Source organism: Lepidochelys kempii, chromosome 3 (genome assembly GCF_965140285.1).
Source record: "Lepidochelys kempii isolate rLepKem1 chromosome 3, rLepKem1.hap1, whole genome shotgun sequence".
Lineage (NCBI taxonomy): Eukaryota > Metazoa > Chordata > Testudines > Cheloniidae > Lepidochelys > Lepidochelys kempii.
The window spans coordinates 75,422,433-75,448,567 of NC_136382.1; the positions used below are offsets into that span (position 1 = coordinate 75,422,433).

General features: G+C 41.2%; 1 long non-coding RNA gene across 1 annotated transcript in view; it reads left to right on the forward strand.

Annotated features, from left to right (window-relative positions):
* The window catches only part of LOC140908196 (uncharacterized), a 565,973-nt gene extending 541,053 nt beyond the window's left edge, over window positions 1-24,920 (forward strand). Inside the window, exon 4 of the long non-coding RNA XR_012157800.2 lies at window positions 24,764-24,920. This is a non-coding gene — a long non-coding RNA (uncharacterized LOC140908196). The remainder of the gene's footprint in view (window positions 1-24,763) is intronic.
* The last annotated feature ends 1,215 nt before the right edge of the window (window positions 24,921-26,135 follow it).

The following is a 26,135-nucleotide window of genomic DNA, read 5'->3' on the forward strand; positions in this document are numbered from 1 at the left end:
ATAGGATACAATTTTAGAAAATATTTGCACAGCTACTTTAAAGTCGTTCAGCTTCTCCTTGTCAGAGCAACCCAGAGCCTTTCCTACCAACTATGGAGTCCTACAAGACTCAGTCTGGCTGTCCTGAAAGTTCAGCACTTACATGAGGCCACTGGGGGAAATGATGAGGCAATATGCGCTACTTTCATCAATACATGATGACCCTCCACTTTGCATCTCCTTTTCAGTGAACCCAGACCGAGTTGTTTGTTTATGCTTCCCATTTCTGAAGGGAGAGGGGCCTTGGTGGAAGTCAGCTGACTCAGATTCGTTTCTGATAAGATAGAGGTGATGCTGATCTACTCAGGGAAATATTTTGAGGAACTGATGAATTCTATAATCTCTCCCTCAGTTGAGGATGTCAAAATTCCTGTATTCAGAATCTCAGTTTTGTATCAAACTCTTATCTGCTCTTAGAGGGCAGCAGCTGGCTTAGAGATTGCACCTTTTTGTCTTAAATGCAGACTTTGCTACAGTCACCTGTGACTTCAGGCTTTGTCTACATGAACACTTATTTTGCAGCAGACTGGGATATGAATCTATCCTGCTCCAGCTTGCTGTGCTCCACTGCCATGTGGACCCTTTTGATGCACATTAACAGTTTGTTAATGCACTTGTGATCTAGTCCTCTTTGAAATAGGGTTAGATCAAAGTGCATTAGTGAACATTAACAAACACTTAGGGACCTTTTAGGCTTGTCTACAACAATGCACTCTTTTCAAAGATTCATAGTTTTGATGGCCAGAAGGGACTGCTCTGATAATCTAGTCTGACCTCTTGCATGGCTCAAGCCATAGCCAAAATAATTCCTGTTTGAACTAGAGAACTCTATCTGCCATGAACTGTGAAGAGCACTGTGACATGAACATGAAGAGCACTTGGAAGCACCATTAGTGCACAATACAGTTGTCCTACTGAGCAGCTCATGGATTAGTAAGAGCATATTACAACCATGCTCCACGTGCTACCATCACTATTAGGCAACTGCCAGTAGCAAATCAGTGTTTCATTACCAAGGTCAAGGCCAACTCTAGGCCTTTTATGTCAAAGCCCTTCCTCTATGCTCCTGGAGCGCTTAAGTCCCATATGTGAGGCACAAGGGACCAATGGCAAGGCATTGTTGGGGGCAAACCCTCAGGTATAGTAATAAACCCTCTGGGATTTATTACTATACCTGAGCCCTAAGTCTGACCACTTTCAGAAAACCTAATTGTCCAGGCTTCTCAGTTGCTTACCCTTACCCTCCGTATTTTATAATAATATATTTGTATAGTGTAACATGCATGCATGATACTTTACAGATGACTAGAAGAGAGGTTGTTTCACCATGGAAGCAGTTTGGATCCTTCTGGTCCTTTCAATCTAATATCAACATGAAAAAAGGACACAGTGTGTGTGGTACACCTGAATATTACAAAGTAAAGGCAATAAGATAAACTATTTTACATATATCTTGTCAGTTCCTTTTTATTTCCAGCTGTTTAATACACATGGTGAATCCTGTATTATCAATCCACAGAAAAGGAAAAAACTGGCAAAAGAAGTTTCTTTAGAATATTTGAATGACAAATAAACTTGAAAAAAACCCAGTAGTCTGGGTATTGACATTCTACAAGTAGAAAAAAAGAAGTTAAGTTAACTGGGCAAATTCTTCTCTGAGCTCTGCACATCCTCTATCACTTTCATTTTAAGGCAGTGTGTTGTAGGGGCCAGAGCACTGGGCTGGATGTCAGGAGACCTGAATTCTATTCCTGACTCTTCCACTCACCTGCTGTGTGAATATGGACAAGTCACGTCACCTCTCTGGACCTCTGGTTCCCCGCCCACTCTTTGTCTGTCGTTTCAATAGAGTGTAAGTTCTTCAGGGACTGTCTCTTACTGTGTGTTTGTACAGAATGCAGTGTGGTATCCAAGCCAGTAGGTACTACTGTCATACAAATAATTATAATTTCCTGCCCATCTCCAAATTAGGCAAAATTGCTCTCCTGATTTTCAAAGTGCTCCATAGATGCTCTCCAGCTTATCGCTCTCACTGTCCACCTACTCCATAACCATTTACTCCCATTGATCTCTGGTCTCTTTGCTTTTTGTTCTCTGACTCTGAAGAGCTGGGGGCAAGGTCACTTTTTCTACTATGCTGCCTTATTTCTCTCTTTCTGAGCCACCAAATAACCTCTTTAAATATCTCTTTAAGCCTTCTTTTTTTCCCCTTTAGTTTAGGATTCCTTCTTTCTATAAGCTTTCTCAGTGTTTCCTGTGAAGGACATTATATAAAAATGAATTGCATTTTAATAGATACTAAGTAATGTAAACATTAAAATGTGGGCATGAGCATAAACTCTTTTGTTAATTGAAAGTCTTACAATTTAAACCAGTCCATAGTATAATTATAAGATCATTCTAAATAAAATACAAGAAAAAATATAAACAGTTAAAAGGCCCACCTGAAATATTTTTCCTAGCTTGTCTCTGGGAAGTAATATTCCCTAGTAAGAGCCCTTGTTGTTGTTGTTGTAGCTGTTTTGAGCAACCAGAGCCATTTTTAAAATGTAAACAGATTTTTATGTAGATTTCCAAATACCTGTCTAAGACATTGTTATTGAAATATGACTTGTTTACCTATGGTATAGAAATTACAGAGATATATAACATAAGCTTGATGTCATCGTATACATTTCTGGTTATATCAAATATTTAATACCAGCTATACTTTGGGATTTGTTAGCATCTCCTTTAAAACTTGCCTGAGGCAGTTACAAGATGGAATGTAAAAAGTGGTTTTGATTATCGTTTTGGATTGTCACCTTGACAGTTTGGGTTGGGTTTTATAGGCATGGAAAAAGAACACACACTGATCCACACAACTGCTCCTTTTCACTCTGCATCCCTTTCCCTGTAGACAATGCAGTGCAGGAACAGCGCAGGAGCAGAATAGACATGAAAGAATTACCAAGTGGAGCTATTTGAGAGAAACCTGGTTCATTATTATTTGAAAACAGGGATATGTAAGTGACCAGATGTATTTCTAAATTGTAACTGTTAGGGGATATCAAATAAAACCTGGTGGATTTTTGAGTGGTCAAGTCAGGTATACTGCTGCCAAAAAATAAAAAAAAAATCTTCAGCTTTTGTAGCCCATTGAATAAATAGGAAACATTTAATTCTGAAAACACTAAGAAACAGTGGTTCAAGGCTATTGCTTCAGTTTTTCAGTGGGAATTTTTGTGTCAACCTAGTGACTCCCTGGACTTCAAAACTAGGGTGCTACATTTGCTGCTGTTGGTTTTGGTTAACATTATAGGTAATAACTTAATGGTTGAATTTAAGTTGGAGGCTTCTGAGTCTTGGTGTTTTAGGGCTCAGTGATTGACTCCAATCTGCAGCCTCTAATAAGGGAAAGAAAATCTTATCCAAGGTGGAAGGGAATCTTATAAGAGTTGGCAATACAGTATGTCCTCAGATACTAAGACGATGGGAGTCCATATAAAAGTCTAGATAAATATACAGAATATGGTTCCTTGGATATTTTACCTATTTTTTGTTTGGATTGCATGTGCAGAGTAAAGGGCTGTTGTGTCTCTGATACTTTTACATACTGTTCTGTGCTCATATGCTGAGGCACTAGAAAGAGTCTGATAAATCAAAAGATCATGTGAGAGGAGAGAGAGGGCAATGTTAAATTCAGCATTGTCTCAAAATTTAATTGTAAATGGAGAACTGTCATGGAGCAGGTCTGTTTCCAGTGTGGTCCCTTAGGGATTGGTCCTTGGCCCTACACTATTCAACATTTTTATCAATGACCTGGAAGAAAACACAAAATGATCACCAATAAAGTTTGTAGATAACACACAAATTGGGGGGGGGGTGGTAAATAATGGAAAGGACTGGTCGCTGACTCAGAGCAAGCTGGGTCGCTTGATAAACTGGGTCCAAGTAAACAATACACATTTTAAGATGGCTAAATGTATAGGTCTAGGAACAAAGAATGTAGGCCATCCTTACAGGATGAGGACTTCTATCCTGGGAAGCACTGACTCGGAAAAAGATTTGGGTCATATTAGATAATCAGCTGAACGCATGGGCTGTGCATATAAGAGGCTTGGGGGAGGGAGGGTAAGCCTCCCAAAAAAAGGCTGGCCTTGCAGGGGGCAAGAAATGCCAGATGTGGTGTGGGTCACCTCCATTTGGAGGTGTGCTGGCCTTTGGAGCTGGAAGCTCCTTAGAAGTGGGGGATGCCACCAGTGCCCAGACTGTGTCCCCGACTGTGCTCTGCCCTGAGGCCTCGCCCCTGCTTGGCCTCTTCTCCTGAGACTCCATCCTTGCTATGCCTCTTCCTGCTCTCACTCTTCCCACCTCTTTGCACCCCTGCTCTCACTTTTAAAAGTGATGGGACCATGGCCCCCTTCCCCTCCCCTAAGTTCCGGCGCCCCTTAGCTGAGTTGCTCTGGGATCAGCATGCACAGGTTCTCACTGGCTGGCCAAGCTGTGGGACTCCTCCTCCTCCTCCTGCTGTGCATGTTCATGCCAGAGCAACTTAGCTAAGGGGGGCCGGAACAGGGTGGGCCGGGGGCCATGGCCCCATTGCTTTGAAAAGTGAGAGGGCTATGCTCTCCCTTAAGGGGAGTTTTTTTTCTCACCTTAAGGGGGAGCAACAGAGGGGAGGGGACAGAGAGAAATGAGTAAAGGGGAGGGCTTCAGGGGAAGAGTTGGAGTGGGGGCGGGAAGAGACAGAGCGAGGATGGGGCTATAGGGGGAAGAGGCATAGGAGGGCAGGGCCTTGGAGCTGGGGGAGGGACTGGTCCAAGCACCTGTCCCCCTACTTCTAGGGAGCTTCCAGTGCTCACATAAGCCTCCCCAAATGAAAGAGTCACATGCCATCTATGGGTGAACATGAACTCCCAGAGTGATGCTGTGGCCAAAAGAGCTAATGCAATCCTGGGATGGATAAACAAGGGAATCTTGAGGGGGCGTAAAAAGTTATTTTACCTCTGTATTTGGTGCTGGTGTGACTTCTGCTGGAATACGGTGTCCGATTCTGGTGTCCACAATTCAAGAAGGATGTTGATAAATTGGAGAGGCTTCAGAGAAGTGGTGGACTCAAGGAGCTCAATCTATTTAGTTTAACAAAAAGAAGGTTAGGGGGTGACTTGACTATGGTGTATAAGTATCTACATGAGGAACAAATATTTTATAATGGGCTCTTCAGTCTAGCAGAGAAAGGTATCACCATGAGCCAAGGTCTGGAAGTTGAATCTAAACAAATTCAGACTGGCAATAAGGAGTAAGTTTAATAGTGAGGTTAATTAACCATTGCAACAATTTACTAAGGGTTGTGGTAGATTCTCCATCACTGGCCATTTTTAATCAAGATTGTTTTTTTTTAAAAAAAAAGATGTACTTTAGGAGTTTTTAGGGGGAAGTTCTGTGACGTGTTATACAGGAGGTCAGACTGGATGATCACAGCAGTCTCTTCTGGCCTTGGAATCTATGAGTTGTGCTTTTCCTTTAAATTCTTTCAGTTTGACTAGGAGTTGAGTGTCAAAATTCTTTGTAACTGACACCCCTGCATCATAATGACTTGGGCATATTAATGCCCATCTTTACATTGAGTCTGTATAGATCTCTACCCTGAAATCCACAAGCATTTGTGAAGCATACCGATCTTTTTCATTTAAGTCCTTTTATTACAGTGGTGCCAGCTACTGCCGCTATCGTTATGTCTGTCAGCATTTCCATTATAAACCTTATTTTCGAGGGATTTATAACCGAGCCATTTTAATTCACGTTGGTCTGAAACTTGCCATAGAAATTCTCAACATAGAGCAGGTGCCACTTTCTTTTCTTTTTTTTTTTCCTCTGTACATTTGATTTAAACCCATATAGCTATTTTGGATTTAGTGATGCACAAATACAGTACATGGGATTGGGTGGAGTAATTTTTTTTATGCAGGGCAGGGGCTAGGGAGGATCTGGGTATAAATGTCTGGATTTTGAAAATTAAATTTTATTGGACAGTCCTGATTGCAAACAAAATCTTTGTCATAGTAAATTTGAATAGGATGGACTGTGCTCAGACCATACCTTTTTTGGGTTATATCTTTAATACTAATTGTGATATGTTCCACTTAAGAGTGTGCTACAGACAGTGTAGAAAACATTTGCTTTTAGTGAACTTTTCATGCAAACATTTAAACAGAAATGGTTGCGTTGACATGAAAATTACACAATACAGTGACAAAAAAGAAGGATGAATGCTCCTGTTCATCAGATGCACAATCTTCACCTTAGTTTCAAATCACACCTGCTCCAGTGTGGTTGTTGCAATGTCACGTTTCTTCTGAAATATTCTGCAATGATGATCTTATTCATTTAAGGTCTGATCCAAAATCTACTGAAGAAAATGGGAATACAGGCAGTCCTCAACTTTACATCATTCAAGTTACGATGAACAGCACATACTTTTATAAAATGTCATTTTGTTTTGACGTTACAATGTCGGTTTCAACTTTATGATGCTCGAGCCAACATTGTTCCTATGGGAAATTTTGAGTTATGAAGTTTTCGACTTAAGACACGATTGTCAGGAACCAATTGTGCCGTAAGTCCGAGGACTGCCTGTATTACCCTTGCCTTCTTTGGGCTTTGTAGTAGGCCTTTGCCTCATATTTCCATGGTAGTAGGTTTCAACAAATTCCTAATGGCCAAGATCCTCAGGGGTGGCTGAGGAGCATGCAACACAACTCAGGTAATTGAGAGTACAAAGCTGGCTTAAATCTATCTTTGTACCCCCAGGGATGGCTGGCCGTGGTGAAATGAGACTGGCCAAAAGGCTGCTAACTTGCACAGCTGCTAATGTCCACAATGAGCTAATATGGAGGTGGCAAATCAGTGGAGTTAGGAATGCTGTGTTTTTAGGGGGAAAAACCATGCCACCTATGTCAGCTGTGTGGAGTGGTGGTGGGAAGCTAGCATAGGAAACATAAGGCTACTTTGTGCTGGTGGTTTGGTGCATATCTATCCAGAAACTTCTCGTATATAGGCCTCCTCACTGCAAGATCTGAATGCCTCAGACAATTTGACAAGAGGTGTGTCAAATAATATCTGTATTTTCATTTGATTTTTTTTCTTGGCTTAGGCCTCTTAAAACAAAGACAAGTAAGTTAAAGGCTTACCATCAACTTGAAAACTAGGCAATTTAAGAACAAGTTAAAAGTAACGTCAGGTCCTCTGCCTGCCTGTGTCCCTTGCTGTGACATCCTACTTGGGACACCCAGAACTGTGGGGCACTGTTACTCCTCTGCCTCAGCAGTTGAGAGTGTTGCTGCTGCTAAGCTGCATGTCAGTTCCCTTACACAATAACGTGTCTGCCTTGCCAATAATCTGTTCAAGACTCTGCCGATCTAAACCTTGCCTTAGAATCATAGAATATCAGGGTTGGAAGGGACCTCAGGAGGTCATCTAGTCCAACCCCCTGCTCAAAAGCAGGACCCATCCCCAATTAAATCATCCCAGCCAGGGCTTTGTCAAGCCTGACCTTAAAAACTTATAAGGAAGGAGATTCCACCACCTCCCTAGGCAACGCATTCCAGTGTTTCACCACCCTCCTAGTGAAAAAGTTTTTCCTAATATCCAACCTAAACCTCCCCCACTGCAACTTGAGACCGTTACTCCTTCTCCTGTCCTCTTCCACCACTGAGAATAGTCTAGAACCATCCTCTCTGGAACTACCTCTCAGGTAGTTGAAAGCAGCTATCAAACCCCCCTCATTCTTCTCTTCCGCAGACTAAACAATCCCAGTTCCCTCAGCCTCTCCTCATAAGTCATGTGTTCCAGACCCCTAATCATTTTTGTTGCCCTTCGCTGGACTCTCTCCAATTTATCCACATCCTTCTTGTAGTGTGGGGCCCAAAACTGGACACAGTACTCCAGATGAGGCCTCACCAATGTCGAATAGAGGGGGACGATCACGTCCCTCGATCTGCTCGCTATGCCCCTACTTATACATCCCAAAATGCCATTGGCCTTCTTGGCAACAAGGGCACACTGCTGACTCATATCCAGCTTCTCGTCCACTGTCACCCCTAGGTCCTTTTCCGCAGAACTGCTGCCTAGCCATTCGGTCCCTAGTCTGTAGCTGTGCATTGGGTTCTTCCGTCCTAAGTGCAGGACCCTGCACTTATCCTTATTGAACCTCATCAGATTTCTTTTGACCCAATCCTCCAATTTGTCTAGGTCCCTCTGTATCCTATCCCTGCCCTCCAGCGTATCTACCACTCCTCCCAGTTTGGTATCATCCGCAAATTTGCTGAGAGTGCAATCCACACCATTCTCCAGATCATTTATGAAGATATTGAACAAAACCGGCCCCAGGACCGACCCCTGGGGCACTCCACTTGACACCGGCTGCCAACTAGACATGGAGCCATTGATCACTACCCGTTGAGCCCGACAATCTAGCCAACTTTCTACCCACCTTACAGTGCATTCATCCAGCCCATACTTCTTTAACTTGCTGACAAGAATACTGTGGGAGACCGTGTCAAAAGCTTTGCTAAAGTCAAGATACAGTACATCCACTGCTTTCCCTTCATCCACAGAACCAGTAATCTCATCATAGAAGGCGATTAGATTAGTCAGGCATGACCTTCCCTTGGTGAATCCATTCTGGCTGTTCCTGATCACTTTCCTCTCATGTATGTGCTTCAGGATTGATTCTTTGAGGACCTGCTCCATGATTTTTCCGGGGACTGAAGTGAGGCTCACTGGCCTGTAGTTCTCAGGATCCTCCTTCTTCCCTTTTTTAAAGATTGGCACTACATTAGCCTTTTTCCAGTCATCCGGGACTTCCCCTGTTCACCACGAGTTTTCAAAGATAATGGCCAATGGCTCTGCAATCACAGCCTTGCGGATAACAATCAGTGAACCCCAGTTCCCTGAGTTCCCTAGGCATATCTCCCTGCAGTGTCCAGTCCCTCTCACTGCTCTCTCACAGAAATTAAGTTTGCTGCCTCCAAAGAGACAGCGCATACACCAGCCTGTTAGGTTACCTGATGACTAACACTTTATCATTATACAGTGCTGAGATGGCTTTGTAATAAAACAAGAACGTTTATTAACAAAGAACAGAAGTTTAAGTGATACTAAGCAAGTATGGTAGGTATGGTTACAAACAAAACAAAATAAAACATGCTTTCTAGTGACTAAAACTTAATCTTAGCACGTTACAATTTTTGCCTATGCAGTTTTCATACATCAAGTTACCAGTATCTCCAGCCCTTTAGGCCAAGGGATCCAATGTTCATAGAACTAAAGGGCTCTGTTTCCTAAATGATGAATAGCTAAGATTTCCCTTTGCTCCCCTTATATTACCCAAAGTCAATTGTCTCTGCCTCAAGAGCCAAGAAGGATTGCTGCGGTGCAGACACTTTCCCTAGGTGTGCTCGCTAAGATGCTGCTCATTAGCATGATAGGTTTCTTTATCTTATATGTAAATGTACTTTCATTGTCCTTTGCCAGTAATCGAGCTGGTCACATTTCTTTGTCTTGAGCAGGCTAGGTTTATGCATTGCCTCCCAAATGTATTTTAAGAACATATTTTTCAGCACACACACACACACATACAACTCTTTGTACATAACCTGTACATACGTCACACAGTGGTTTTTTGGGACCAGTGTGTCACCAGTTTACACATGATACCTTACATGACACCTTTTAGATATATATTATGACAACAGTGTGTTAGAGGTGATATCTATCCATCATGAATCTATCCGTCATGTAACAGTGTGTCAGGCCTGACACCAGTTACAGTATGGTTGACCCTCTGCCAGTTTCAGAGTAACAGCCGTGTTAGTCTGTATTCGCAAAAAGAAAAGGAGTACTTGTGGCACCTTAGAGACTAACCAATTTATTTGAGCATGAGCTTTCGTGAGCTACAGCTCACTTCATCGGATGCATACCGTGGAAACTGCAGCAGACTTTATATACACACAGAGAATATGAAACAATACCTCCTCCCACCCCACTGTCCTGCTGGTAATAGCTTATCTAAAGTGATCATCAAGTTGGGCCATTTCCAGCACAAATCCAGGTTTTCTCACCCCCCACCCTCCCACACAAATTCACTCTCCTGCTGGTGATAGCCCATCCAAAGTGACAACTCTCTACACAATGTGCATGATAATCAAGTTGGGCCATTTCCAGCACAAATCCAGGTTTTCTCACCCCCCCACCCCCATACACACACAAACTCTCTCTCCTGCTGGTAATAGCTCATCCAAACTGACCACTCTTCAAGTTTAAATCCAAGTTAAACCAGAACATCTGGGGGGAGGGGGGGTAGAAAAAACAAGAGGAAATAGGCTACCTTGCATAATGACTTAGCCACTCCCAGTCTCTATTTAAGCCTAAATTAATAGTATCCAATTTGCAAATGAATTCCAATTCAGCACTTTCTCGCTGTAGTCTGGATTTGAAGTTTTTTTGTTTTAAGATAGCGACCTTCATGTCTGTGATTGCGTGACCAGAGAGATTGAAGTGTTCTCCGACTGGTTTATGAATGTTATAATTCTTGACATCTGATTTGTGTCCATTTATTCTTTTACGTAGAGACTGTCCAGTTTGACCAATGTAAATGGCAGAGGGGCATTGCTGGCACATGATGGCATATATCACATTGGTGGATGTGCAGGTGAACGAGCCTCTGATAGTGTGGCTGATGTTATTAGGCCTTGTGATGGTGTCCCCTGAATAGATATGTGGGCACAGTTGGCAACGGGCTCCCAGGGTCACACCAGCTGTTTGTTGTAATTTTACAGATGCATTTGCCTATTTTTAAAAAAATATGTTCAGTTCCATGTTGCTGACCAAAACACTAAAAAAATTAAAAATAAAAACTGAGAGAACTGTGTGTGTGGTGAGATAGTAAAACTGACTATTTAGAAGGAGCAGTCAATGTATGAAGTAAACAAACTGGGGGGAACAGGGGTGGGAATAGAATCAATGAGAGAAAATATTTTCCCTCTAACCTCTTTTTACTTAATCCCTGAGCTTGCAAGTCTCTGTGTACAAGCATGCACCTGTGTGGAGCCACACTGAAATGTGTCTGTACACATTTTATTGCAGAATTGGGGCCATAGGTTGTATTTCTAACAATAGGATTTTTAAAAAGTATGTTGGACTGAATTGAGACTTTGAAATTGAGGCTCCCTTCAAATGTTTTAAAAAAGGATTGAAATTGCCTTTGCACAGTATATGTTCCACCACTGTATGGCTAAAACAAGACCACTAAACTTTCATTCCTTGGTTAATTCTTAATATTAAATATTGAATTGTGACTGTTGTAGCTGATTCTTCTGTGACAGAGAACGGGTGATGGAACAGGTGTTTTCCATCTCTAACTTCTGATTCTGTGTTCATTCTATAAAACAGTCAGACCTGGTAAGTGCTATTTTAGGCTCAGATTGCAATACCTTACTCACAATTAAATAGTACCTTGCACCCTGAGTAATCCCATTTAAGTCAATGGGGCTCCTGGTGGAGTTACCCTTATTCGCACTGGGTAGTAGCTATCTCAGTCTGGGTGTGGCAGGGGTTCTGAGGCAGAAGCTTACTCAGCAACTTGTCACTCAAATACCCACCAATGTAGATTAATTAATCCTCTGTTTAGGTGCCAGTTAACAAGTAGGGCCACAGCTGAATGTTTAATTAGAAGGGGAAACAACTCCAGCAGTTGCGAGCAGGTAAATGGAAAGGAAGGAAGCCCTGGAAGCCGGAGGAGGGAAGCGGTGGAGAGCCCAAAGGAAGGCAGATCTGGCTGCTGCCAGTACTGTTCCCTTTTTCCCCAGACGCAAGAGGTGGGGAGTTGACTAGGAGTTGTAAATAGTACTACAGGCAATGGCCTGCTAGAGCAGTATAATAAAGTATGGTGATGGTGAAGGTGACCTGGAGTGAGTGTGGTCTGTACCGAAGACAAGAGAGACTCATAGAGAACCACCCCATGACATTGGCCTTTAGTGAAAAAGGTTATTGCTGATTAACTGACCATGAAATCCACCTTTCCAAATCCAAGGAACCACTTCCTCCCATGGCCAGCTCATCACACACAGATGGGTAGGGTCAGGGAGGAGAGAAAGCTGCCACACACATAAGCAGTAGAAGAGGGCAAAGAGGAGGAAGGGGGCCTGGAAAACTTGGAACCTCTCTTAAAGAGAAACCAGAATTTTGTAAGCATGAGCAACAATCATTTGTACTATTAAACAATACTTGAGCATTTTTTTCCTTCTAAATGATGTTGAAAATAATATTTAACATTGGGCAGACAACCTGCCAATATGCTTTCTGAAATACAGGCCATTAATGTGTATAACTACTATAATTTAGGGAAAACCTGGAAATGTAGTTCAAAACATCAAAAAAGTGTAGATATGATTTCTAATGTAGTGGCCATTAAACTCCAAACAAAATGCAGCTTTGTGAAAAATGTACCGCTCTTCATTTTTCCAGTGATACATAGAGCAAATGTATTTTGTACAAAATGTATAGGAGTTCAATTTCTTTGTGGACTTATCGTGTCTTCTGCTGGCTCTACTAAGTATTGTACTTTGCTTGAACACCTGAAATGTTCATATCTGGCAAATGGAGCAGCATTTGTACACGAAAATCAGAGGGAGTCATAAGATTTGAATGAATGTGCATGGACGTTAGCTTTCCTGGAGGTGAGAAGGGAGATACTGCAGTGACACAACTTATTGTAACTGGTCACAAAAGCACAAAGCTTCCAACTAGATTTTTTTCAAACAAAACATTTTGTGGGATTTTTTTAAAGGATATTTTCAAAAAGTAGAACAAAGAAGATTTGGTAGTAATCTGTTGTGATCAGTGATCAAATTGCTGGGTGTTATTTTTTCATACATGGAACAAAACATGTATTTTCAATTGTTCAAGTAAGCAACGAAATATTTTTAACGGAAAAAAATCTCTATGGAAAGAAGCTGAATGTATTTCTCACTCTTTTTAAAATTCAAGAATGACTTGTGATCTGGAAAACCTGCCTTCCGGTGAGAGACTTAAGAAGTTCAATCTATATAGCTTATCAGAACAAAGGTTAAGAGGTGACTTGATCATTGTGTATAAGTACCTACATAGGGAGAAGATTTCTGATTTTAGAGAGCTCTTTAATCTAGCAGGCAAAGGCTAATATTATGATATTTCAGTGGCTGAAAGCTGAAGCCAATAAATTCAAACTAGAAATAAGATGCACATTTTTAACAGTGAGAGCAATTAACCATTGGAGCATTTTACTAAAGGATGTAGTATATTCGCCAATGCTTGAAGTCTTTAAATCAAGATTAGATGTCTTTCTAAAAGGTATATGCTGCGTTATGCAAGAGGTCAGACTAGATGATCATAATAGTCCTTTCTTGAAGTAAAATCTATGAATCCTTTAGCACACAGGTGAGCACTCTGTATTTAAAGGTGCAGGTCACAGTAATCAGAATCGTGGTTACACCATTCAACACATGTTAGGGATGCAATGTATGTGATATAAAACTGAAGTGAATAATGGTGGTTGGCCAAGCTTATTAGAAGCTTGAGGATATGAGGACGCTCTTCTAGCTGACTCTTTTATATAGAGCCATAGGTGTGAATGGTACTTTATAGATTTGGTTGTGTACTAATTCTGCTACATTCTTTTAAATGTACATCGATAGATTGTAACATACATTGATGTTAATTGGGTCAGGACTTTACCCACATGGCACATAGAATACATTGTTTAGTATATGGATACATCCCCTGCACATAGCTTGTTCTGAAAATAATCCTGTGCTCCTCCAGATATTGTGAAGCTCCTACATGTTCTGAGAAAAAAATGCAGCAAGGAACAAAGTTGTCTTAAGTGCAAATCCTTGATTTATTGACATCGTCTTGAGAATCTTCCCTTCAGGAAAGGTCAGTTTTCAATAGTATTTGAACACCAACTTACATATACAAAGTACAGGAGTGCAGGTCATTCCAAACTTTCTTTTCCCCTTTTTACTATACTTTGTTAAATCAATATTATTTATATTAAAATTCACTATCCTCCTGCACATTGAAGAGTTATTTATTGATCCATAGCTATGATTAAGTTAATGAATCAAAATTCAGGTGAAAAGTTTAAATGAATATTCTTCATTCAGTCCTTCAGGTTGTTGTGGCCATCTGTCTATATGAGCTGGGATGTATATGTAAGTTGATAAGTTATTGTCTTGTAAAAGGCTGAATGGTTACTTATTGAACATACCAGATATGATGTGCTTTTCATCAATATGTTATGCCACAAATTTGGAATGTTTTACCATTGACTTTAGAATCAGCAAAGCAAGTAGAATACATTTGCACTAGTCTATATACGTGGTGTCAGGCTATCGAATTGATCAGAAGATTGAATATGTCACCCTTGGGTTTAGAACACATGTAACATGTCTGTGGAGTCATGAACTTCAGCTTTGCTTCTGAAATTGTCTGTTTTAGTGTTGTTAGAATACAATTCTCAGCAGCAGTTAACTTGTGTGAATCGTGAATGTGATAAAACACAATAGAGCAACATTTATACACTGCTGCCCATGTGGAGTAGCTCACTGTGCTTTCCAATGTGTAACTACTATAAAATACAGTAAAAGCTCTGTTATACGGCACTCAATTAACCAGCATTTCTGATCTATCCCAATACAAATCTTCAATCTAGTAACTAGGACTAGTACACTACCCAGCACATTAGCAAGTGCATGTTCTTCACTCTACTTTTATGCAAAAGAGGCAGAAGACAAGTAAGCAAGCTGATATCGGCTTTATTCAAAAAAGCAGTTTCTGGGGTGTGTCATAGGGTCATTACAGATTCAGCCCAATCTCCTACACCTTCTACATCTACAGTGGTAATTGGTGTTGATAATGATGACCTGAGGCACTGCAAGATCCTGAAACGTCTTCTGAGTCATCAAAGAAAGATTAAATATGTTGAGTATTGTTTTAGTTTAAGTGTATTTTTAGTGATCTGGGTGTACGCCATGCGCTGCCCATAGTGATATGTAGTGTCATAAGATAACTCACTGTATAGAAAACTTTACCTGTATACATCTAAGTGCTTCAAGAAACCAACCACTCTGCAGTGCAGTACTACTGCTCGATTGGTGAGTACCTGTATACCATTTTATACTTTATTCATTTTATTGTAGTTTGAAAATTGGTATTCCATTGGTAACGTATAACTCTCAGTTAACCAGAATATTCAATTAACTGGCACCTCCCATTCCCCCAACATGTCAGATAACAGAGCTTTTACTATAATATAGAAATAGGACACTGAATAAAGTCTAACCAGAAGGTAAAGTAAAAAGTGAGAATTTCAGTGTATGCAGAAAATTCTTTGCTACGTTGCAGTTGTATTTAACTGATTTATGATTTGGTACCACTCTTCATATACTGTAGGTGACAGCAATTAAATAGTCTGTAAGGTTTGTCATTTTAGGCCATTCATTTTGCCATTTGCTGTAAAAGCAAGCTGCATTAATTTTCCTTAGCTCTCTGAACATTCATAGTTGTAGTTCTTTGAAAGTAAATTCACACTAAAATAGAGTAGCACCTATTTAAGAAAAAGTGGATTGATCTTGTCTCCACTGAGCTCACTGGAGGCAGCATCAGACCTGAAGTTTCTTTCAGTGTGGGTCCTGTGTAGCTGGTATCATGAATGGTGCCTCTCTCTTCAGCAAAGTGGATATTCTCAGCAGTAAGTTAATGAATGGTAACAGTCTGATTATAGTTCTATTTTCACATCTATCTCAATATGTGAACATTTCCTTGTGGTATTGGCAACTGTATTGTTAAGTGGTTTAGCTTCCCAGGCAGTAAGTCTGGGGGAAGGGTGCTGCAGAAGCCCATGTTCTGTCACGCAAAGGCAGTTGGAACGGTGTCCATGAATAAAGAGGCTCTCTTTCAAGCATCTTGGATCTAGAATGATTACTGTACACCACATCCTAGACTGAGAACAGTAAACCCGAAATACCACTCATATGAATTTTGTAAATGCTATGTCTTTTACCAGTGGGGCAAAAAATGGTACCATATTTTTAGAACATTTAAAAAAATTATTGTCCTTGTGATGGAGCGTCTGCCCCACACTGGCAGAAAAGGGGTTAAAAGCAGCCCTAGGGAGGCTGTATGAGAGGCAGCCAACCAGAGACGGGCTGAGGGGAGCAGCTAATCAGGGTAAAGCAGGCCCATATAAAAAGGGAACTGCAGGGCAGAGGAGGGAGTTCTCTGTTGGGAGCCCACGGAGGAAGGATGGGGTCCCTGAAGGGCTGAGAGACCTGCCAGCACCCTGGACAGAGCAGTGTTGCCAACAGGGGCCGAGAGAGCAAAAGACAGCTCCTGGGTGGCTGTTAGGGGTTGCAGATTGAGGCCCTGATACAAGGGCAAAGAGGGTGCTGGAGCCACATGGAAAGTGGCTAGACCTTGGATTGCAGTTTGCCACTGGAGGGAGTGGCCGGACAGTAGACTGCAGGTCCCCTCTGGAAGGCGGGGAACATAGTGTTCCACAGCCGGAGGGCTGCAGAGGGCACCACAGTCCTGGGAGTGACATGAGTCCAGGAACAGAGGTGACAGTGGGACAGACACCTCCAGAAGAGGATGCAGCACTAATTCCCCGTACAGCCAGCAGGAGATGCTGCAGTGGTGAGGCAAGTCCCATTACAGTCCTATTTTTCATATCCCTCTTCTTGTTAAATTAGGTGTCTTAGTCATCACGCTGGTAAGTCTAATCATACAGGCCTAAGAAGAGGGGGAAACTCTCAAATTCCCTAAATTGTTTTGGAGAGAGAATAATGTTACAATATTACAGTCTAATAACTCAGGAGCTAGAAGCAAATGATGGGCTATTTCGAACAGCTGTGTATCCCCCCTTTTCCAGTGGTTTGAATTTTAGTCTTGATGAATCAGGCTGTGTCAGACATTAAAACTGTCAATAATCCAGGACACTACAATTCTTGTCCTGAACCTCAAACACATGTAACTTTTTTTAAGTTGAAGGTGGGAGTTCATCTGCATTTGAAGGAAGAAAAGGAACCATTTTTCTAGCATGTTTTTTGTTTTGTGGTTTCTGTTTGCAGATGCTGAAAGTTTTGGAATCTTTAGAGTAGTCCTGGGAATATAAATTAGTAGGCAGTGTCAAGGTTCCTCCCCCACTCTGAACTCTAGGGTACAGATGTGGGGACCTGCATGAAAAACCTCCTAAGCTTATCTTCACCAGCTTAGGTCAAAACTTCCCCAAGGTACAAAATATTCCCCCCGTTGTCCTTGGACTGGCCGCTACCACCACCAAACTAATACTGGTTACTGGGGAAGAGCTGTTTGGACGCGTCTTTCCCCCCAAAATACTTCCCAAAACCTTGCACCCCACTTCCTGGAAAAGGTTTGGTAAAAAGCCTCACCAATTTGCCTAGGTGACTACAGACCCAGACCCTTGGATCTTAAGAATAATGAACAATCCTCCCAACACTTGCACCCCCCCTTTCCTGGGAAATGTTGGATAAAAAGCCTCACCAATTTGCATAGGTGACCACAGACCCAAACCCTTGGATCTGAGAACAATGAAAAAGTATTCAGTTTTCTTACAAGGAGACTTTTAATAAAAATAGAAGTAAATAGAAATAAAGAAATCCCCCCTGTAAAATCAGGATGGTAGATATCTTACAGGGTAATTAGATTAAAAAACATAGAGAACCCCTCTAGGCAAAACCTTAAGTTACAAAAAAGATACACAGACAGAAATAGTTATTCTATTCAGCACAATTCTTTTCTCAGCCATTTAAAGAAATCATAATCTAACACATACCGAGCTAGATTACTTACTAAAAGTTCTAAGACTCCATTCCTGGTCTATCCCCGGCAGAAACCAGCATATAGACAGACACAGACCCTTTGTTTCTCTCCCTCCTCCCAGCTTTTGAAAGTATCTTGTCTCCTCATTGGTCATTTTGGTCAGGTGCCAGCGAGGTTACCTTTAGCTTCTTAACCCTTTACATGTGAGAGGAGCTTTCCCCTGGCCAGGAGGGATTTCAAAGGGGTTTACCCTTCCCTTTATATTTATGACAGGCAGAAAAGGAGATAAGGCTGTCAAAGCTGCATGCCATCATTATAGGCTTTGAAACTTATCACATGGATATAAGCATTGTATAGGTGAGGTGTGTGCAGAATCATGTATAAACTTTGTATGTAATGGAATGATCAGGAAGAGTTGATACAGTATGTATTACAGAATGGAAAAAAACCTCCTCTGGTATTCTATTTATAACATATACTTCTTAAAAATGTCATTCAAATGTAAGGCTGAAATGTTGCTCTTCAGTGGAGACCCTCCAGAATGTAATAAGTAAATGAGATGAGAATTTCCTTCTCTGAAAGTTACCAAATTTGTGTTTGTAAAAGAAAAGGTTACCAGATCAAGCCCCCATAAAACAGTAAATCTTAGCCTTCATCACAGACAATTTTTAAATCGAGCTCGGATGTTTTTCTGAAATATGTGCTCTAGGAATTCTATTGGGGAAGTTCTATGGCCTGTGTTACACAGGATGTCAGGCTGGATGATCATAAGGGTCCCTTCTGGCCTTAGAAACTGTGAATCTATGAATCTAGTTAAATCAGTTTGCAGCATGTTGAAAACACATCTGCACAATCATTTTAGCATTGCTTATCTAGCTCTGATTTCTGAGGTGCTCAGTCTCCTTTGCAAATCCTCTCAAAATCCTTATTACAAACAAAGGAAATCATGAGCCTTTAAATTTTCACTTTAATAAAGAATACAAGGATACATTCTAGAAGCTGGGAGCTGACATTTCAGATTATACAAAAATATACCACACATTTTACATCAATTAAATTATATCCATCTAGTCATGAGAGAAAATATTTGTGGTAACCAGAAGTGGGTGTTACTAGCAACCCATTGAAAAACCTGTAGATACAGCTGCTCTATTTAAAAATATATGCCAATAGCTCACCAACTGTAATGGGCCACTGTGTATAGAAACAAACACATATTTTTCCAAGCTCTCTCTCTCTTATGAGATGAAGCTCACCCACATATGCACACAGTTTGGACATGGTCTTTTTATGTATGCAGGAACACTTTATATTTTGCCACCGTGCTGGGATTTTTTTGGGGGGGGGGGCAATAGTTAATTAACACTGCTTAAAGCAGCAATGAATTAACATTAATGCTTGTCAAAATGGAAAACATATTTCCATTAAAAATGGAAAGAAGCTTTTTGATTTTGATTTTTTTTCTATTTTGTGACAAAAAATTAATTTCATTTTGGTGGAAGAAAACCATTTTCTCATACTTCCTGTGCCCACCACCTTCCCTTTTTCTCCCACTGGAGAAAAATAGTTGCAAAGGCTTGGTGATCTTAAGTACCTTATTGACTCCCAGGTAGGCTAAAACCTGTGGGAGTTTTGGATGAGAAGGGAGAACTGAATAGGCTCATAGTTTCTCCACTTATCATACTTAGAACCTCAGCTTCACCCTGAGAATTGCCCCCCCCCGTGGGGGGGGTTGAAAATATTTTGCAGATTTTCTTCATTGGGTAAATTCTGTTTTTACAAATCTATATTTAAGTCTTACTCCTGGATATGATGCGCCCCCCCGATTACCATAGTACCTGAGCACTTCTCAATCTATAATACATTTATCCTCTCAACAGCCTTTGAGGTAGCAAAGTGGATTATCCCCATTTTACAGGTAGAGAACTGAGGCACAGAAAGACCAAGTGATTGGCCCAGGGTCACACAAAGTCTGGAGGTGGGAATTGAACTTGGGTCTCACAGGTCCCATATCACTGGCCTAATCACTAGACTCTGAAACACAAGCATAGGGATTATTTTTATAGTTATTTTATTAATGATATAATACATTGTTAAAGTGTCCTATTTAAACTCTGCCACTTAAACATCGATTTCCAAAATCTTTTAATTTTCAGTAGCTGCAATCAAAAACAATTTCAATCCTCAAAAGTAGGAAGGGAAAATAAATATTTATCGTGTTTTATATACTCATATATACATATACAACATATGTACATGATGGCTCCTTTCTGTTGTGACATTTATCTTTGCTTGTGAGGAGAGATATAATAACTCACTTGTGACTACAGCACTTGTGAGTTATCCCTCCTCACAAGAGAAGATAAATGTCAGAGAAGAGTTCAGCTCTTATGTATTCTTTTCCAGTGTGCAGGGAATTTATCATAAGTGTATTGGAATTTATCTTGATGAGATACGGGTGACTTCATCATGGGTAATTTGGGAATCCTTGTTGTGTACAGATGAATTCCATATTCTTAGTACAGTTATGAATTTTTTAATATATTTTCTATCTGTAAAACACTCTTGATTTTAAACTCATACAAGTTGAAGCTCTAGACAAAGGGAGAATAAAAAGGAGCAGGGAGGGGGGAAAATGGGAAGAAGAGGGGACATAGGAGAGCAAAAGAAAAAAAACATATGATCAAGTAATTAAGGACTTTGCTGTAATACAAACAAAGGGCAGGTTTAAGGTGATACATGCAATCTTAACTTTGGTATTTCCTGATTTTTGATTTTTTAACCATATAACTTGACCATTCTCTTAATATAACATTTATGTATGGAGTAAATATATACTGCAGATAGATATACTCTATGATAGTTGTGATATATTGCATTTGAAACACCTGAGAAAACTTTCCCACAAAGTAATATTTAATTAAAACTTCTAAAGCTTTATACATTTCCTCTCAGGCCTGCTGGCAGCAATTCTGGGCCACAGGGCCGTCCCTAGAGGAGTTCGGGGCCCGGGACAGAAATAACGAATCCATCACTTCCGGGACTGACCCATCACTTCTGGGAACAGCTGTGCTGGCCAATCACACCGGCCCACGGGGCCCCCCAAAATGCGAGGCCCGGAGCGGTCGCCACCCTGCATGTGCTTAGGAGCCCTGTGGCCCGCCCAGGCAATTTAAAAGGGCCCGGGGCTCCCTGCCATGCTGCCATAGTAGTAGCAGCAATGGCCAAGAGCCCTGGGTCCTTTTAAATCACCCGGGCCCCTCGGCAATTACCCCTGTTGCCCGCCCCCATCGGCGGGCCTGCTTCCTCTCATTTCTGATTGCCAGCCATTTGTACTAAAAATATGGGCCTGAAACATGGGTACAGTATATGTCCCCATTAAGCTGCTCTGGTACTATAAGGAGGCTTTGAACCAACTGGATTCAGCCCTCAGGAGATATTCTAATGTTCCTTCAGAGGCACGGAGTGCGGAGGGTGATGCTATACCTACATCTTCTCACAGCCCTCAGTGTGGGAAATGTAGTGGTAACCTGACGGGCGAAAAGGGCTGAGACCAGAGGACCACTATGCTCTAGCTATTCTTGGATGTTACAATGACCCCTTTAGCGGTAGCTGAATGCAATTTAGAGGAGCCTTGAAACTGCTCTAACCTGTCCTGCTGGCCAGATTAGACCCTAGATAGCCCAACAATAATAGCAGCACAAAAATGTCTTAAGGCCTCCTTTCACTTCCACCTCAGTGGAGGTATACCAAGTGGAACATGGACAGATTCAAGAATCAAGGCCCCTGTTTTTTTTTTTTAATAAGCCTGTAGCTATTGATGAAACAGTTCATTGCTCCTGAAGCCACAGTCATTTCCATTGGGTTGAAATGGGAAACACAACTCTAAATTGTGGTATCGTTGAGTGATACCATCAGGCAAGAGGAGTGAGCTAATATTTAAAAAGTCTGTTCATACACACACACAAATCCTGACTCAGACATCATTGTAAAAAGAATACAGCAAAAATATATGACCATGTGTAAACTATAAATAAATGATTATCCTTGTTAAAGTTGGCTGGATTGTAACAGTAGTCTTTTAATCTATCAGAAAAATCCCTGGACTCAAGTACAGCAGTAAGGCTTCTCTTATAAGATTCATATTATAGATTCTTTAGGTATCAGCATTGCATTATGCTGTAATATAGCATATTTCATTGTGACATATTGTCCTATTTGTCACTTTGCGTCACGTTGCTATATCTCAAAAGCCACAACATTACCTGCTTTTTTTTTTTTTTTTTGGTAAAGAAAGGCAAATGGACACCTAGCCTGTGACATTGAAACAAGGATATTTCAAGGATCAGCAACTCAGAACCAGAAGTGATTTTAAATGGATGTTTTAAGGACTAGGTACCTCGGGGAAGTGGTTATTTAAACTGATACGTTAAAAACCTTTGTGTATCCAAGAGAAACCAATGTTTATTTTTAAATATTTCATTCTTATAAGAAAAATTGTCCCCTTGTTCATATGCATATATTTTAGAAAGATCACCTTTATTTTTATAAAAGTAAATCAATTCTAATTTTTCATAACAAGAAAACACTAAGTGCATCAGTGAGTCTGACTGTGCAGCATGTACGTCAGTTACCGTACTTAAATACTTCAAGTTAATTTCATAAAGTTACCCTTCTAGGAAATGGGTAAATGTATCTGCATGTATTATCTAAATAAATACTTGTGTACACTTTTAAGTTCATATTTGTGTTCAGGCTAATACACTGCAACCTTGAGCACAGTGGGAGCTATGAGAATCAAGAGAGCCATCAACCATCATGATTAGACTGCCCACTGAGCACAAGCGATATCAAACCAAGCTACCTTTGGCCAGCATGGGCGCCAGGTTTGTATAATTTTTGGTGGTGCCCAGAATGGGTCCAAGCTGAGCCATCCCGTCCATAGGATGGACCGAGACAACTGCCCCAGGCTCCGCGATTTGGGGGGCCCCGCGCTTCAGGAGGATGCAGGGTCCAGGGAGGCCTGGGGAGTTAGTGGGGGGGCCTGGCGCCGGAGGCAGCGAGCGACCCAGCCCCAGCCCCAGCCCGCTCTGCCCTTCCCTGCTGGCTCCCAGCATCACTCGGGGGAGGGGGCAGAAGCTGGAAAGAAGCAAGGCGGGGCTTGGTGGAAGGGGCGCAATGGGAGCGGGAGTGGGTGGAGTAGGGGAAGGAGGAGGCGGAGCAGAGCAGGGGTGGGAAGAGGCGGAGCAGGGGCTTGGGGGAAGGTGCAGAGTGGGGGCAGGGGCGGGAAGAGGCGGGGCAGAGCGGAGAGGGGTTGGCTGGGTCTGGGTCGCTTGCTGCTGCTGGTGCCAGGCTCCCCACTAGCCACCCAGTCTGCCCTGGATCCCACATCCCCCTGAAGTGTGGGGCTCCCCAAAGTGCAGGGCCCAGGGCAATTGCCCCAGTCCATCCTATGGATGGAACAGCTCTGAAAATATAAGCCCAAACATTGGTGGAGCCAGGCCCACTTACCTGAATATTGGTGGAGCACGGGCATCCCTAGCCCATATAACTCACTGCCTATGCCAGCATTAAAAACAGAATGCAGGGACCTGCAGGCATGTAATACAGAATGGGCTGCTTATTGGCATTTACAAAATAATGACTTGGTGCAGAAATGGAGTAATTGCCCCCAAACACAATCCTGAGTGATCAGTGGATCTCATGGGAATGAGGGAACATGGCTTGTGGAATTGAAAACTAAACCATGGACTCCACTGTACACACATTTATGAGGACACTTGTTTCTATATAATCTGTTCACATAACCTGATAATATAACAATTAATGATTGCCATGGGATTTAGGTATGCTGTTGAGATTGCATTCACAGTCACACCCCCAACCCCAAGCGCCCCAAAAAAAGGAAGTAAGCCAATTTGCAAAGACTACAAGGGATATGTTTTCAAAATATTGTATAAGATTTTAGCAGAAGCCAGTAATGATTGACTTCTAATAGATTTCAAAAATGAATCCATGGGGTACAATTATTTTGGGAAAGATGTGTGTATATTTGCCTGTTATGGTTGTGTTTAAGGATGCAGTAGACTGAAAAAAGGACATGTCAGCTGGCAACAAACTCTTCCATTGCTGGGTTATTATAGGGAGATTTAAGATGCCTGCTGCTAGCCACTGTTATGGTGGAATGTTCATTCTGGATGAACCTCACTTACGTTAAGGATTTTCTGGTCAAGGCCCTCTGCATCATGTCAACTAAATATTTAATGTGATGTTGGGGGAGTGGTTTTGCAAGGCACCCTTTCCATCTGTGTATTTCGTGGATGGGATCTCTGGGCTGTCCATAGGTCAATATGAAGGGTAGTATTGAGGTTTGAGCCACTGGAGGATCCATAACTATATGTGGAACCAGAGGTCTTAACAACCTGTAAGAAAACAGTATGGAATAGCTGTGAGTGTCTTCCAAACCACAAACAAGTGCAGTGGCCACAGGACTTAACCAAGTGTCCCTGTTATCCTCATCCATTACACACTTCATCCAGGTAAAACCTGAGTATTCAAGTTTTATGTGTTTGAGAATAATGTCACCCTATATGGAAAGCCACACAGAATACCAATACATGAAAGCGTTGCCTCTAGATATCTTTCAAATGTCCCTCATTTTGAGGGGTGTCATTTGCTTAATTCCCAAAATCCCCTACTTTTGATAGAAATTTGATGTCTCCTCATTTCCCTTGTTGAAAACTGTCCAAAATCCTGAAACTGAGGTTTATAGAAAAAGTTATTCGCAGTGAAGGAATGGATTTCACAAGTTTCTTGTATGAATAACTTTTTATGTGCTTCATTTTGTGTCTTTGTCATGCAGAGCACGCATGTTTGAGCTTCGGCAGGTTGACAGATACCTCAAATCAAACACTCATGGTCCAGTCAGAGTGACCGTGGTTGACAGTGATGCACCAGGCATCATACAATGAAGATCCCAGATCTGGCTCAGTCCTGCAAATGCATGGATATCTGGGGTGGTGGCACCAGGTAGGTTCAGGGCATGTACCCTTTTATGTGTTGGTGTGTTTTTCATGAAAACCTTTGCACTTTGATTTTCTGTGGGATTGTGCCTATAATTTTTTTTTTTGCATCAAAATATGCATGCATCAGTTTTCATGTCAGCAGATGTATATATCTGAACGTACCACTTTAAATTCGAACCATGTTGAATGGAAAATCAATTTTTGTGAAATTAATATGATGTGCAAAGCCCTGAAACATCTAACATTTTTACTGGTATTTCACACTGCCTTAGTGGTACCTCCAACACTTTGAAATTGTACCTCTCACTGGCCAAGTGATTTTACTTCAAGCATAAGGAACTCAAACATGCAGGATTTTGAAGAGCCCTGGGAAACCCAGGAAACTCTTTGTGGTCTAAAAGTGGTTCCAGTACAACAGAGAGACAGATTTTAAGTGTATTTTGTAGAGAAAATAAAGCATATAGAGACATACAACTGTACCCTTTTAAACCTCCTTCATTCTGCCCATTCAAGAGTATTGGCCATTGTGCAGGTGCCCACAGCTGCATTTGAGTCTGTTTGCAATTTTAAATGGATATTTGAATATGCCTTCTATAGATGGATTTGATGGATTCCATGTCACATGGGACAGTGGATGTCAGATATCCACTATACTTTTTAAAGTGACTGGAGTACAGTATGTACTGTAGGCCAGTTAAGAGATGCTATACAGTCCTCTGATATCTTTTACATTTCTCCTTTCTACCATAATCACATAATTTTTTCTCATAAAAATGTTTTTATTTCAGTTCAACAATGTTTGCCCATAGGCCTAATTGTGACTTTTCATATTCTGAAAAATAAACCTTCTCTGATAGATATATATGTATGTTTTATGGAATCAAAATGTCAGTGGCCTTTGGTCCAAATAATAAAATCAGCTCTTACATGGAAACAAGTAGTGCTGTTAAGGCTTTAAACATCCTCGTAAACCATCATGAGTCACTCAGTACATCATACTCAGGTAAAAGATCTTTCAGTCCTTCTTCCCTAGTATCCATCAATCAAAGTTTATAGGCTCACAAATGACTTGGCCAACACTCAATAGTAATATTTTAGCCATATTTACACTTCAAATAAAATCCATAGTGGAGATTTAAGGTAAATGTGTGGTGTTTCCTTTGCTTTGCTTTGCTTTCTTAATTTAGGAAGAAATGTGATGCATTTTCC